At 43.2% G+C, this 15,036-nt stretch overlaps 1 non-coding gene across 1 annotated transcript; it reads right to left on the bottom strand.

Annotated features, from left to right (window-relative positions):
- Positions 1 to 8,895: 8,895 nt before the first annotated feature.
- On the bottom strand, positions 8,896 to 8,969 carry trnan-guu (transfer RNA asparagine (anticodon GUU)). The gene has a single exon. It is a non-coding gene; the product is annotated as a tRNA-Asn (tRNA).
- Positions 8,970 to 15,036: the final 6,067 nt, after the last annotated feature.

The following is a 15,036-nucleotide window of genomic DNA, read 5'->3' as shown; positions in this document are numbered from 1 at the left end:
GCAGGTTTGTCATATGAAGACTGACTAAATCGGTTAGGATTGTATTCAGCGGAGTTTCGAAGAGTGAAAGGTGATCTTATTGAGACTTGTAAAATTCTAGCACAGTTAAGCAGTGTAGATTCAGAAACAATGTTTCGAGTGATGAAGGAGTCCAGAACTCGGCGTGGTAGCAAAGTGGTTGGCCCTGTCTATGTGGAGTTTGCACATTTTCCTCCTGTCTGCGTGGGTTTCCTCCGGGTGCTCCGGTTTTCTCCCACAGTCCAAAGATGTGCGGGTTCGGTTGATTGGCCATGTTAAAAAATTGCCCTGAGTGTGCTGAGTTGCGTAGTTAGAGTGATTAGTGGGTAGATATTAGGAATATGGGGGTAGGGCCTGGGTGGGGTTGTAGTCGGTGCAAACTCGATGGGCCGAATGGCCTTTTTCTGTACCGTAGGGTTTCTATAATTCTAACTAGGGGTCATAGTTTGAAGAAAAAGGGGTAAGCCTATTAGAACTGAGATGGGAAGAAATTTCTTCAGCCAAAGGGTGGTGAATGTATAGAATTCACGAACACAGAATGTATGTGAGACTAAAACGTTTTCTGATTTCAAGAAGAAAATAGATAAATCTCTTGGGACTGAAGGGATCAAAGCATATGAGAGGAAAGAGGAATCAGGATATTAAATTTGATGATCAACCATGTTCAAAATGAATGGCGGAGCTGGCTCGATGGGCTGAATGGCGTATTCCTGTTTCTATGTGTCTATGTCATCCTCCTGGAATTTTATTAGTTTCTATGAGAACTCCTCTCACTCTTTTGAGCTCTAATAAATATAATTCTAACTGTTCTATTCTCTACTGAAATGACAAAACTAACATCCCAAGAAACAGCCTGGTAAACCTTCTGTGCAACCCCTCTGTAGCGAGGACATCCTTTCTCGGATGAGGACGTCAAAGCTACACACAATATTCCAGGTGTGGCCCGAACAATGCCCGATAGAATTGCAGCAAAACATCCCTATTCCTATACTCAAATCCTCTTGCTATGAAGGTTAGCATATCATTTTTCTTCTTTACTGCCCGCTGTAACTGCACGTTTACTTTCAGCGACTCACACGCGAGGACATCAGGCTCTCGCTGAGTATCCATCTCTCACATGCTTTATCACTTTGGGGGGATAACAAACTTCAAGCCCAAACTTTGACATCAAAGTTTAGTAAAACTACCAAGATCACTGAGGTAATGATTACCAAATTCCTGATCTCCGACACCGCTGTGTATTTCAATGCCATGAGTCCCCACACTGCTGCAGAGATGGAGCGGGACCCAGTCAAAATTCCACAGCGACAGCTCCAGAGACTAAGCAGCAGAGGGCGCTCTCACACCGGTGAAGAGCAGCAATAATTCACTCAGCGGTTGAGAGCCAGAGGGATCTTTCTCAACCTGCAAATAATACAAAACACAACAATAGATTGTGAGGTCCACTCGCAGAACTATATTACTTTATGATTTCAATTCGCAACATATTAAAAATAGACTCCACAAGTACATCTGTGGAACCTTAATTGTTGACATGTTAATTGTCCTTTTTTCTTTCAATTTATTTTCCCACTCTGTCCCTTCCTGCCTTCAGTTTCCACTTTAACCTATAATTGTTTTACTTTTTTTCCCAATATTTAGTTCAACGATTCAGAACCTAACTTTCTGCTCGGCATCTTAAATCAGTCCGGCAAAACTACACTGAGCCACAAAAGGAAACTCTCAGGCGAGACCAGTGAATAACCAAAGACTCTCTCCCCTTCTGTCCACCGCCATTGGAACATTTCTCTGAATAGGCAGCAATGGCGATCCTGGTGCTGCTGCCTCACAGCCTCTGGTCACTGCCTGTGTGGAGTTTGCACGTTCTCGTCTGGGTTCTCCGGTTTCCTTCCACAGTCCAAAGTTAGGTTGATCGGCCATACTAAATTGCCCCTTAGTGTTAGGGAAACTAGTAGGGACGATGAGGACAAGCCGTCAGTGGGATTGCGAAGGATGCAGACTTGATGGGCCAAATAGCCTCCTTCTGCACTGTTTGCAATGATAATTTAAATGCTTGAACCCAATTTGCTTCAATGTCTTGAAGAAGATGAAGAGGTCAATAGTCATTACAAAAACACTCGCATTGTAGCAGGATTGGAGCCTGATATTGATCAGAGGCCAGAGCGATTGACAGAACGAGTGTCTGATGTGGGAAAGGATATGAAAATGTGAATGAAAACCCATTTTGAGAGCTGGTTCCTGAATTATTACACTGTAATCATTTCAGCACCATATTCATTTCTTTTATGAATGGAAGTGACACTGAAAAGGTTTTCCTAGCCGGCTGGTATTGAATTGTAGGTAATGAGGACAAGCTTTACATATCCTCAGGGGACTGTATATCTGCTGTCTGAACTTTGCTCTCGTGTTTTGAACACACGATTATCGAGTTACTGGAAGTGCTGACATTATTATCTCTTAAACAAATTCCAAACTCCGAGGGTCATGGCTCATTGAATACACGATAACTAACCCGATTGAAGTTGATAATTTTAAACAGAGGTGCCATTGAGAGACGTTACATTAGTGGAAATGTTTATACTTCAAGATTGTTCCACGGAATGTACAGTGACAGCCAGTACCTTTGCTCCAAAGCGGCAGGTATACTTTTTAAGCATATGGTCACAAACACATGTCCCTTCCTTTGAACTATGTTGGGAAGGATTCCATAACTGATTACCAGACCCGCTGAACGGCGGTAGAGCCGCTCCTTCCTTCACCAACAAATGCTCGCTTTACCCTTGAATTGGGAATTTCTCTTCGAACGGCAGGGACGCTGACAATGTGATGAGTCAATCAACCACTCGGACATAAAATGCAATAACTGTTCAATAATTATCTCAGTGTTGCATGAGGGAAATCTCGCAATCATGTCTGAGCCGATGGTAAGGCTTAAACGGACTGATCCTGAATGAACCAAATCCTGGAGCAAGCCTGAGTTTGACGGTCACAATAATCAGAATCGGGTTTAACTGTCACCATCTGCTGTGTAAAACGGAAATATTCCTTCCATAAAGCACTGACTGTTCCCCGGCTCTGAGTGTTTCCAATCATTGGCAGCCAGCTCACCAGCCTGCCTATTCTCAATGTCACTGGGAACATCAGGAAGTGAAGTGAAAACATCCTGAGACTCACAGCAGATTACTGAGGGCGGGGTTTAGAACATGTCTTCAAAATCCCCAACTCCTCTTCTACAGAGCAGACAGAGACAATGCGGCTGCTCAGCATCTGGGTTGTGTGGGCAATATTTCTGACAGGTAAATGTGGACCAAACACATTTCAACTTTGTTTTTTCACATTTTTGAAACATGGTGTAAAACAAAATTTTCAACAGTCGCCCGATCAGATGTTTTTTATATTTGTTTTTCAGATCTGATTCATGGAGATTCTGTCACTCAGTCGCCTTCCTCAGATGTTAGGACAGAAGGAGAAGCGGTGACTTTAAATTGTAAATATGATACTGAACAGAGCTTCTACTATCTATACTGGTACCGGCAGCACCCAGACTCACAGCCTGAGTTTATATTGTGGAAACACTCGGGAGGCAGTGAAGATAAAGCCGATTTTGCCAAAAGCCGTTTCTCTGTTGAGCTCCAGACTGAGAATAAATTCACCAGTTTAACTATCCGGGGTCTGAAGCTGGCTGACGCCGCCGTGTATTACTGCGCTATCAGACTCACAGCGACAGAAAACAAGCTCAGCCCTGTACAAAAACTGTTCTTTTTACTGCAGAATGCAGTTCCTGTCTGTTGTCGCTTCTGTAAAATCGCGGTCGATGTCGCCACAATGCACAGAGAAAGGAAACCAAAGCAACTTCGAATGAAACTGTTCCCAGGAGCAGCTACACAAACAAACTGCCGATTTCAGTCCGACAAACAGATCAGCACAGAGTCAGATTTGAAGATACTAATCCCCGCCTTTAATAATTTGTTCTCTGCCCTCAGGATGTTCATGCCTCAGTTCCGTGTGTGTCTCTAGTTCTGTGAGACCACTTGGTGGCGATCTGGTGCTGACATGGAAAGAAAAGGGTCCGAGCATGGCTACAGTCATGTCTTGATAGGGGAACGGCCGCAGTCTCAGAGACTGGGGGAGGTGGAAAAGGTGGTCGGGGAAAGTAACCCTGATCTGTGTATTATCATCAGAAAAATTTGCATTGTTAGTGCTGACAGAAACCACAGCAGCCTCCAGGAAACATTCTGAAGCTCAGTGGGCACGAGGGAAAATCCACTTGGGGTTGATGTAAAGATCACAGTCACCGCTTTGCGAAATCTGTTCAACGCGTATAAGTTTTCTCTTATTCGGCAACACACTCTGTTTAAATAATCTGTGTGAGCAGGCCGCGGTCAAAAGCTCCAGAAAACTGGGAGGGGATATGGAGAGAGGGTTGTTCAATGTTACAGTCACAGAAAACACATCGAAAGGAAAAAAGCACATTGAAGTAATGAAATTTCTGAAGGTTGCTGTCAGTATAACTGTACACTGGAGTTAACTAGTACCATTCCGCAAATGTTCTTGATGTTGTTTTAGTTTTGAGGCTGCCGGTGACCCAGACTTTCGAGGCGGAACTTTTGATTTGGTTTCGCAACGCGAGCGCTGTTTGGAACTCCCAGTGTGGGGGTTTTTGTCCTGAATCTGTTACTTCTCTGCTGGCTGTGTAGCTCAGAAATGCAGTATCAGAGAAAACATCTCCGTGATATTTCAAGGCACGGTTTTGTACCTTTTGTGAAAATCAGCAGAGATTTTGTCTTGTACGTTTGGAGTCATTTTTCAGCCCTCAGAAAAGGAGAGAGTCTGGAGAATGTATCCACAAGATAGATCCCATCAGACCCGAACAGAGGAGTTAGATGTGAGGCTCACTTCAACTGAGCAATTGGATGCAACCCTTTAACGTTTATTTGATAAACCAACAATTTTAACATACACTAAATTTGGAAGTTTCACCTATTCAATTTCTTAGTATTTCCCCGCTCTGTTTGATCTGTCTCTATCACAGGAAAAATCTTAGATCATCTTCCCCATTGATCCCCGTCTCAAATTCAGTCTGATTAATGACAGTGACTCAAATACTCGGAACATCTTCATCCACATTCAACACTTGCATTTCCTTCTTCAAAGCGATTTCTTTCAGGTCAATCGAAGGTAAAACAATGTCTCTTAGCTCAATTAGGATCAATCCAGCTGTGTTTACTCGCCTCGCTTTGAACAACAGAGTGTATGGTCAATGTCTCAGTTCCCTGTAATCAACAATTGTGTTGAAGTCAATGAGGGGCTAACCCGAAAGCTAGTGAATTTACTATCAAATAAATTGGTTGGACTGAAACCTGGTGTTGTCAGAATTTTGACTGTAGTCAATGACGTCAGACCAATCAGATCCAGTGATTTCAGCTCTACCTGCCATACGTCCTGTAGGAAGTGACATCAGACCAGCCTCAGCCAATGGTCTCAGCCTTGTCTTGTTCGATATTCTGAGCTTTCGGAGACACAAGAGTCCCTGGAATCCAGGAACAGCAGCAATGCGGCGCTCGGTCCTCACTGTGATCTGGGTGACATTCATTGTCGGTAAGTTTCACTCTTTAAAAAGGAATGTAACTTCTATAGGAATAAATTTGAAAAGCAGGACGCTCCAGTTAACCAGACATCGGGCCTGCCTTAGAGCACTTGAGTCTTTGCTCTTGGCTTTTCCTTACAGGAATATCGGCTGGCAAAACTCACAGCAAACCTGATACCAGAATTGGGAGATGGCATCTATCAGAATGCAATCTAAACATTATGGTTAATTTATCTTCTGGCAGAATATTAAAGAGTAACCTGATTGATGTATTTACAATGATGAAGACGTTCAGTACGGTGGACGGGGAAAGGATGATTCCACTCGGGGAGGATTCCAAATCGATATCCCATAAATCTGAGTGAAACGAAAAGATCAACTGGAAATTACAACGAATCTCCTTTCGAGGGAGTTCTGTAGAAAGTGACTCACATGAACACAATGAACACTTGAAGAGAGGAATAAAGACACAGTTGGGATGGGGAAAGATCAGCCGCTGAGGGGGTAAGGGACAGAGGCATTGAGATGGCGGATTTTTCTGGGGATTCTGAACGGGAACGTAGATCAATTGGGGCGAATTTGATGTTATTTAATGTCTATTTTTATATTACATCGTCTGCGAATTTTCACCCTCAATTCAGCTGAATGTTTTTTATTTCTTTTACCGTGTTTTCCAGATCTGAGCAATGGAGATTCTGTTCCTCAGCAGGAATCCTCACTCACACGGACAGAGGGAGAAAGTGTCACTTTAAGCTGCACCTATACCGACGATGCATATTATTTATTCTGGTACCGTCAATACGCAGACAGACAGCTTGTGTCTGCGGTCCAGAGGAGTACGAGCGGCCGTGCTGAATGGAAGGCGGATTTCGCTCAGATCCGGTTTTCTGATACAATCGAGAAATCAGAAAAGTTGTACCGATTGACCATCTCGGAGCTGCTGCTGTCTGACACCGCGGTCTATTACTGTGCACAGAGTCTCACAGTGATGAAAACGAGTGAAATCCTCGTACAAAAACTGCCGCAGGTTTCTGGGTCACAGCTGCTGTCTGCTGAGGGCTGTTTATAACAGCGGTTCTGACACTGACACGTGAATGTATTCCCGTGAACACAAACCCCGAGAACAACCCACATAAACACCATTCAAAACCGCTCACATCGAAGGCAGACTCCTGCTGATTCTTAGATTCGCTGTACGAGGGAAGAATTGGCTGCTCTTTATTTGGGGGTCACTCGGCACTAACGTTGAAAATACAAGTGAAGTATCATTCAATAGTGTAAACTGAAACCTGCCAGCTGGGCAAATCCCAATAACTAACCGTAACTAAACACCTCTCATTTAAATTCACTTACAGACTGAGAATTATTACCATGAGGAATACAAAAGGATTGTTCCAGTCATGATTAGGAGCTGATAAACGATTAATAGAATTAATGATTTCAAGCGGAAGAATTGGTATGGCCTCAGCAGTGGAACAGATGATATGAAAACAGGCTAAATACAGTCACCAGTTTTTGAGTGAAAAACTGCTTCCACTTCACTGGAGGTCGGAGAGTTTACTGTTTAATTCAATGAAAGTATTTCTTGTCATTGAGCCCGAGATTTGGACCCAGATCTGAGAAATATTTGTGTCAGCAGAAACAATAAAAATTACCCCATTAAAAAAACCATATCCTAACCCGCATCACCATTTCTATCGTCAGCGCTTTGGAGCCTATCGCTCTCTTCTCTTCTGTTCTTTACAGGTGATATTTCCAATTCAGACGCAAAAGAGGAAATCTCAGTGATACTGATTCACACAAGACCTGTGGTGACCAGGAATTAACGCAGTGTCGTTACACAGAAATGAGTCTACATTACCGACCAAGAATCGAACTGTGGTTATAGCAATGAAAGTGCTGAATCCTAAGCACTAGACCATCAGGGAAGTTGATGCAAGCGCTTTAAAAAAGAACTAGCTTATCCATGAACCATCTGCCTTCCATTTTTTTACTTCAGACATTTGATTCACCAAAAACAAGCTTTTCCTTTCAATTGTCATGTCTAGATGGAACACAAGGGACTGTATCAGCCAATATAAACAGCGTTTCCTGTTCGCTAGAACATGAAATCGACAGTGAGGTGAAATAATCCCGCAAGCTGCTCATGTGACACCTTCAATTTCCAAAACCCACCAAACTCATCACTGTGGCTTCTGTGAAACATACAAGGTAACACACGGCAGGCATTCATCACGGAGAGCAACTGGTACAATCATTTACCAAACGCTATCATATCGCTTCTCTTCCTGTTTCTGTCGCTGCCTCTCATCCAGCTCCCTCTGGCTGTCCAGCTCCCAGAGCCAATTAGCTGTTTGATAGAAGCACAGACAGTTGGTGAACCCGAGCTTTACCTGGAAAGCAGGGAAAGCGAATAAATGACACACGGCATTGAGAGGAGATGGAGTTTAGAGGTGACAGTACAAAGAGGCAGAGGTATCTCATCTTCCTGATCCAGTTACTGATGACAGGAATGTACACACTGCGAATTATCCACTGTCAAACTCTCCGTCCAGTCTTGAGCACGGAGTTAAGTTTTGAAGTGTTTGAAGTCTTGTTACAGTTATTCAGGGTTTTGTTGAGACCACATTTGGAATAGTGTGTGCAGTTTGGATCCCCGCTTTTTAGACAGAATAAAAGCAAAATCTGAGGATGCTGGAATCTGAATCAAAAACAGAAAGTTCTGGAAATTCTCAACAGCTTTCAGGAGAAGGAATAGATAGCATTGAAAAACTGAAGAGGTTCTATGATTCTGTGAGTTTGGTAGGGTGGAGGCTGAGACATTATTTCCCCTGATCCGGGAATATAAAACACGGGGCACAATCTCAGAATAAGGCGCTGATAATTCAGGACAGCGATCAGGAGAAATTGCTTCACTCAAAGGGGAGTGAATCTTTCAAATTCTCTATGCCAGAGGGTTGTAATGCTCCATTATTGAACACATTTCAGTTTGGGTTCGACAGATTTATGATCTATAGAATAATGAATGGAAGCAGGGATATGGAATTAGAACAAATGCTCGGTAACAAATTCATGTCTGGATTCTAATTGTTAAGTTTAATGGTATGATGGAAGCATGTATACAATGCTGTATGTAAGATTCGGCAGTCAATAGTCATGAAATAATGTTGGTGAGAACAGATAACAGTGCAGCCGGTAACACTTGAGAGCTGTTTTTTATTGATGCCCACGGAACCCATTGCCAACCCGCAACGGTTCGCTTATGAATGGTGAGAAAATAGTGCAAGTTCCGTCCCTGGGTGGGCTCGAACCACCAACTTTTCGGTTAACAGCCGAACGCGCTGACCTATTGCGCCACAGAGACTGAAACAGCAGCTGGTGCAGATATTCTAAACAAGGATGTCAATGACCACAATTCTATTTCTGCAAAATTTTGTTCCAGAACTGCAGCATGACAGCACAGTGTACAATTCTGTACCAGTCTCTTTGGTTATGTTGATCCCGCAACATTGCTGTAGTGTGTTGGTCATTCCCTTTCTCCTATGAATGTGCAGGTAAAATGAATCCATGGGTCTTATCGCAGGGAGAAATTCAATGGGACGGAAGGGAACTGACAACCAGAAGCCCAAGGATCCAATACTTTCCACTCAATCATCAACAACACCATTCCCAGCTGTAACTCCTTCCAAATATTGTGATCCATTTCCCTCAGGATCAGTCCCAAGATTTAATATTTCCCTTCTTTTCTCCTCATTTTGAAATGAGATTCGCTTCAATACCCAACATAAATTAAATTGCAAACCTGAGGGCTAACCGTGGGAAACAAGTCTCTGAGTAAAACAGATGCTCATTTCCAGATTCACAGCACTCAGCGTTTCACGCAAATGAAGGAAGTTAACACTGAAAAGTTTTGGAAACTTGGTGTGAATATTGACTGTGCCTCACTCAGGCAATGCGTAAATGCTGCTCGATGGTTCAGTGAGAGGGACATAATCTATGTACGTTTTGCTGAGCTTGTGTTCGGTGTACTGGGAGGCTTCAACCGGGTTGAATTTTGTGTCCCAGAGATATGCAGTAATCCACTGATTGAAGCTGCAGTCGCCGCTTTTTGCTGGCAGCAGCAGTGGGTGACTGGGGGATGTGGGCTAAAATCCTGCTGCTTGTCCCTGTCTCACTCACTGTGGAGACACGGAAGAGAGAATCATTGATGGGTTTGTTTCCCCAAGTGAAATGTTGCTCTGCGTGACTGTTAACGGAGGTAACGCCGCAGGAGCTATTAATAATCTGACACAAAACAATAGTGCACAGTGCTCCAGTGGCGCAATCGGTTAGCGCGGTAAGATGTGCGTTCAAGGCTCAGATGAAGCAGATGTGTTTGGTGAGGCAATGGCTTACTGGTATTACCGCTCGAACAGGTAATATTCTGGGGACCGCCATGACAGCTGGTAGAATTTGAATACAATAAATAAGATTGGAATTAAGAATCCACTGATGACCATGAAGCCAATGCCCATTGACCCATAATTCACTCACGTCCTTTAGGGAAGGTTCTTATCTGGTTTGACCTACACGTGACTCCAGAACCACAGCAAAGTTGTCGTCTCTCAACTAGGAACGGGCAATAAACGAACAGAAGGTAGAGCCCCAACATACAGGGTTGGGAGAAGCTTTCTGAACCGTCAGTGCTGGGAAAAGGGAGTCATTGAAAAATTTTGGGTTTGAGAATGCACAGAGATCTGAAGGAAAATGTGGAGGCCCGATTAGTAAGTTTGCAGATGAGACGAAGATTGCTGTCTCTGACTCTGGAGATCGTCATAAAAAAGCAGAGGTAAAGGTGTCCTTTCACGGATGAGACACTTGGTGGCGCAGTGACTCCTCCACTGAAGGACATTTTACTCAAATACAGTCCAGGCAAGACGTGGGGAAAATACCTGTCTGGGAAAGGGGGAAAAGCGTGTAATAAAAAATGGAACAGTGTCGAAGGGCTTTGGAGAAAGGAGTTCAGCAAATTCATAATTTGCTCATTTTTCATTCAAAATTTATTAAAGGTTTTAGAGAATATTTTACAGAAACGTTTATTTTCACGATAACAAAAGAGAATATAGCAATTGATCTTCACATTCGCTCTGAACTGCCCAATATATGTACAACTGTAACAGACTCAAGAAAGAATAAGCAGGAGCTCAACACATTGGGCAATGAACAACTGTGAATAAGAAAAGAGAAAGGGTACTTATTTATACATGAAATTGAAACTACGGGGAAACTAGTAACTACAATTAACATTGCAACAAAAATTACCTCGTTCATTTCACACTGAAAACTGAAACACCGTCCACGATTGTGTCAGTTGCAGATTTAGAATGATAAACAGAGAGAATTTTACTTTTCCAGTCGACAAGTGCAGGTATTGCATTTGTGTTATAGAGAGATCCTGCATTAGCTGAAGGAAATCTACAGCATCCAAAATTCAGCCCGTCTCTTGATCTGTAAAAAGAGGTAAAATAATGAAGAACATGTTTTTGATCTGGGACATTAATGTTAGTGTTTTTAATCAGTGAAACATTTAGTCATTTTTCAAACCGTTTCTGTCAAACAGTTCACTGTGAGTGGATTGAATCATCTCACCTTCACCAGAGTGACTGCGGTGCTGTAGAAAATGCTCCGGAAGTACAGGACGATGAATGTGGAAGCAGTTACCCAGATGTTACCGTTATCATCTTCATTGTCTTCAACCCAGATCCGGTCGGTGGAGACCAGGGAATGTAGACAAGAAAACAGAATTAAATGGTTTTATTTATCAGGGAATCCTTTTTTTTAATATTCCACTTCCTCCTTCTTTGGCCATTAGTTTATTTTTCTAATGTAATTTTCAAAGGATAGCCACTGTTAAGTTCGGATCACTCAGCAGCCGATCTCCGTAGTTATCATTACAGCTTTCCTTCCTTTACTTCTCTCGAGCAGGCTGTGTCAGAATGCAAGACTGATACAGCTGCTGCTTGGGAGCTCGAAAGCGACTGGAGTCTACGCTGGGGATGTCTATGCAAGCGTGCCAGGTAATTGTTCCATCCAATGTTGGTGAGTGTTTATCACAGATGGATATGAGTAGTGGGTCGATGAACAGGGTTTTTTGATCGATTGCCGTGGACTGTGAAACAGTGCTGTAATAAATGAGGAATGGCATACCATGACATAGAAAGAGGCATGAGATAAGTCAACAGTCCATGAGAAACTGCTCAGTTTTGTTTCATCATTGAATACAGGCAGACACTTAGCTTATGCATCAAGAGGAAGCTCGCACATCTGTGCAGGTACATTGTGCAACATTTCTTGTCATTCAGTGATCTAAATTTCACTATTTCATAACCTTTCTTGTTTTGTCATTAACTGCTTTCTTTTTTTCCCTTGTCTATTCATTGTTGCCTTTTAATTTGATATTATTTCTTTTTTTTCGCCTCATTCTCTTCAGAATCCCCAATTTCCCTATATACTTCTTTCCTTGGTAACAGTGAGCAGTTCTCACTTAGTGTGTGTGTATCCTTGAGTTTCATTAGGTTCCAGACATAAATTTCTTCCCACCTGTTCTATCTTGTGTTCATTCCCTCAACCTCATCTTCATCACTCCCTTTGTCAGCCGGAGATATCCCCTACCGTCCCGCCCCCTTTTCTATCGTCCCATTCCCGGGTTAAATCTCACAGCTCCGGAATCCATGAGCTGCTGTGAGGCAGCTTTGAAACATTTTTAAGTCTGAGGAACCTTTATTTGGTGAAACTCTTCTTCCCAGACAAGCCTGAATTGAAGAAAATAACATTTGGAAACGAAACATAAACTCTTTAACTGGTATCTGCTTTCTCTCTCTCTCTCTCTTTCTCTCTTTCGCTGATCAACCTTTCAGTCTGATGGGATTCTGCTGTATGTTGTCTCAGCCGATCCTGGATTAAATTGGGTGACAGTTTGATCCGAGGTTAATGTGGTTTCCTCGGGGTGTGTGTCTGAGCGGCTGACAGCGCCGCTGCTCAATCTGACTGTTACTTTCTGCGATTCTCCACACAAACCTCAACAGACTGGAGCACCCAATGATAGGTGTAAAGCAGTTTTTGTACGGGGGTGAGACTGCTTTCTATCACTGTGAGACTGAAAGCGCAGTAATAGCGGCCAGCGTCAGTCAGCTGCAGGTTCGAGATGGTTAAAGTAGTTAATTTAGCCGAGGTCTGGAGTTCAGCAGAGAAACGGGATCCAAAACCCTCCCCTCTCTCTTGTGCACCCCCGGATCTTTTCCATATAATGAACTGCAAATCCTTCTGTGGCTGCTTTCTGTACCAACATAAGAAATAGTCGCTTGCTGTAGTGCTGTAGGTACATCGGATAGTCACCGTTTCACCTTCTCTCCCCTCTGAAGACTGGGGCTGAGAAACAGAATCTCCATCACTCGGATCTGTAACATGTGTTCAAAAAGAAGAAAAAAAATCTAAGTGTTGGAGTGCTGCTGAAATAATATTAACACTTTATATTCACCGCGACATAACTGGAGTTATGAAATAAAAACAAATGATGGTGGAAATACACAGCAGGGGCAAGAACCACCACTGGGGAGAAGCAGAGCTAAAGGTTCAGATCGCGATAACATTTAACCAGATTGGAGTCATCCTTACTGATAAGAAACAGCCCGAACACAATGCAGACAGTGAGGAACTCCATGGCGGCTGCAGAGCCCGGGGCTGTGACTACCTTTAAAACTCCAAGCACTGCCGGAACAGAATCTGTTTTTATAGTCACTTTCTGATCTCAAACTTCCCGTCCAATCAACAATTTGCAATCTACCCGTCATAGATTGAGATAAGATTTCAATGAGTTTCAGTGATCAGCTGAAGCTCTTTGACCTTCACTATTACATATCTGAGACTCAGTGACTGAGTGGGTACAGTGTGTGGTGAGAGGGAAGAATCAGCTTCACTGACAAGGCCATAAGAGATAGGAGCAGAATTAAGCCATTCGGCCCATTCGTGCCTATTCCACCATTCAATCATGGCCGATATGTTTAAAATCCCGCAGAATCAGAGAATCCCTACAGTGCACAAGGAGGCCATTCGGCCCATCTAGTCTGAACCGGCCACAATCCTGAACCGAACACTCCAAGGATGTTGATTAGGTTAATTAGCCACGGTAAATTGCACCTTAATGTCAGGGGGATTAGAAGGTAAAAGTATGGGGTTAGGGGGACAGCACAGGACCTGGGTGGGATTGTTGTCAGTGCAGGCTCGATGGGTCAAATGTCCTCCTCCTGCACTGTAGGGATGGTATTCTATGATTCAATCCCACTCAGGCCCATTACTGTAACGCCACATATTTACCATGCCATCCCCCTGACACTAGGGTCAATTTGTCATGGGCAATCAATCTAACCCGCGTATCGTTGGACTGTGGGAGGAAACAGGAACATCCGGAGGAGACCTACACAGACACGGGGAGAACGTGCAGACTCCACACATTCACCCGAGGCTGAAATCGAACCCGGGTCCCTGGCGCTGTGGGGCAGCAGTGGTAATCATTGTGCCATAATGCCGCTCCTGTGGGATTTCTCGACCCCAATTTCGTACCCCGATCCCATAATCTTTGGTCCGTTTCCCAAGCAGAAACCCATCTATCTCTGACTTAAACATAATGACCTGTCCTCTATTTCTTAGATATCCATGGCTGATTATCTCTTTTTCTACAGTCGTTCCTTATCACTGGTATATACTTTTGCTGAGCAGTGTGAAAGATCACTTTGAAAGTCCTCCACTGTTCCTCAATTGTCCCACTATAAAGTTTTTGTTCCCAGTCTACCTTCACCAATTCCTCCCTCTTCCCTTTGTCGTCTCCTTGTTTGAGCAAAAAAATAATGGTTTTGGATTTAACCTTCTCATGCTTCATCTGTATTTTAAATTCAACCGTTAGGAGATCACTTCATCCAGGAGGACCCCTAACTGCAAGATCATTAATTGTTCCATCTCATTTACAGGACCAGATCTAGGATAGCTTGCTCCCTTGTAGGTTCCATTGAATACTGTTCAAGGAAGCTATTGCAGATCCATTCTATGAACGCCTCCTCGTGGCTGCCTTGACTGGCCTGGTTTGACCAATTGATATGTAGATTAAAATCCCCCATGATAAGTGCTGTACCATTTTTACATGCATCAGTTATTTCTTCGTTTAATACTCGCCCCACTATGATGTCATTATTTGGCAGCGTATAGACTACGCCTAGCAATGACCTTTTCTCTTCACTATTTCTAATCTCCACTCAAATGGATTCAATCTTTTCTCCATAAAACCTATGTTATTTCTCACTACTGTCCTGATGTCATTCTTAAAATTCAGGTACAGCACCTCATTTACCTTTCTGTCGGTCCCTTTGAACAGCCTGAATCCCCTGGATATTTAACTCCCA

The sequence above is a fragment of the Carcharhinus amblyrhynchos genome, unplaced genomic scaffold (genome assembly GCF_965287045.1).
Source record: "Carcharhinus amblyrhynchos unplaced genomic scaffold, sCarAmb.v2.hapA scaffold_39, whole genome shotgun sequence".
NCBI classification, from domain to species: Eukaryota; Metazoa; Chordata; class Chondrichthyes; order Carcharhiniformes; family Carcharhinidae; genus Carcharhinus; species Carcharhinus amblyrhynchos.
The sequence above is the reverse complement of the archived record's forward strand: the minus strand, read 5'-3'. Positions and strand labels throughout refer to the sequence as shown.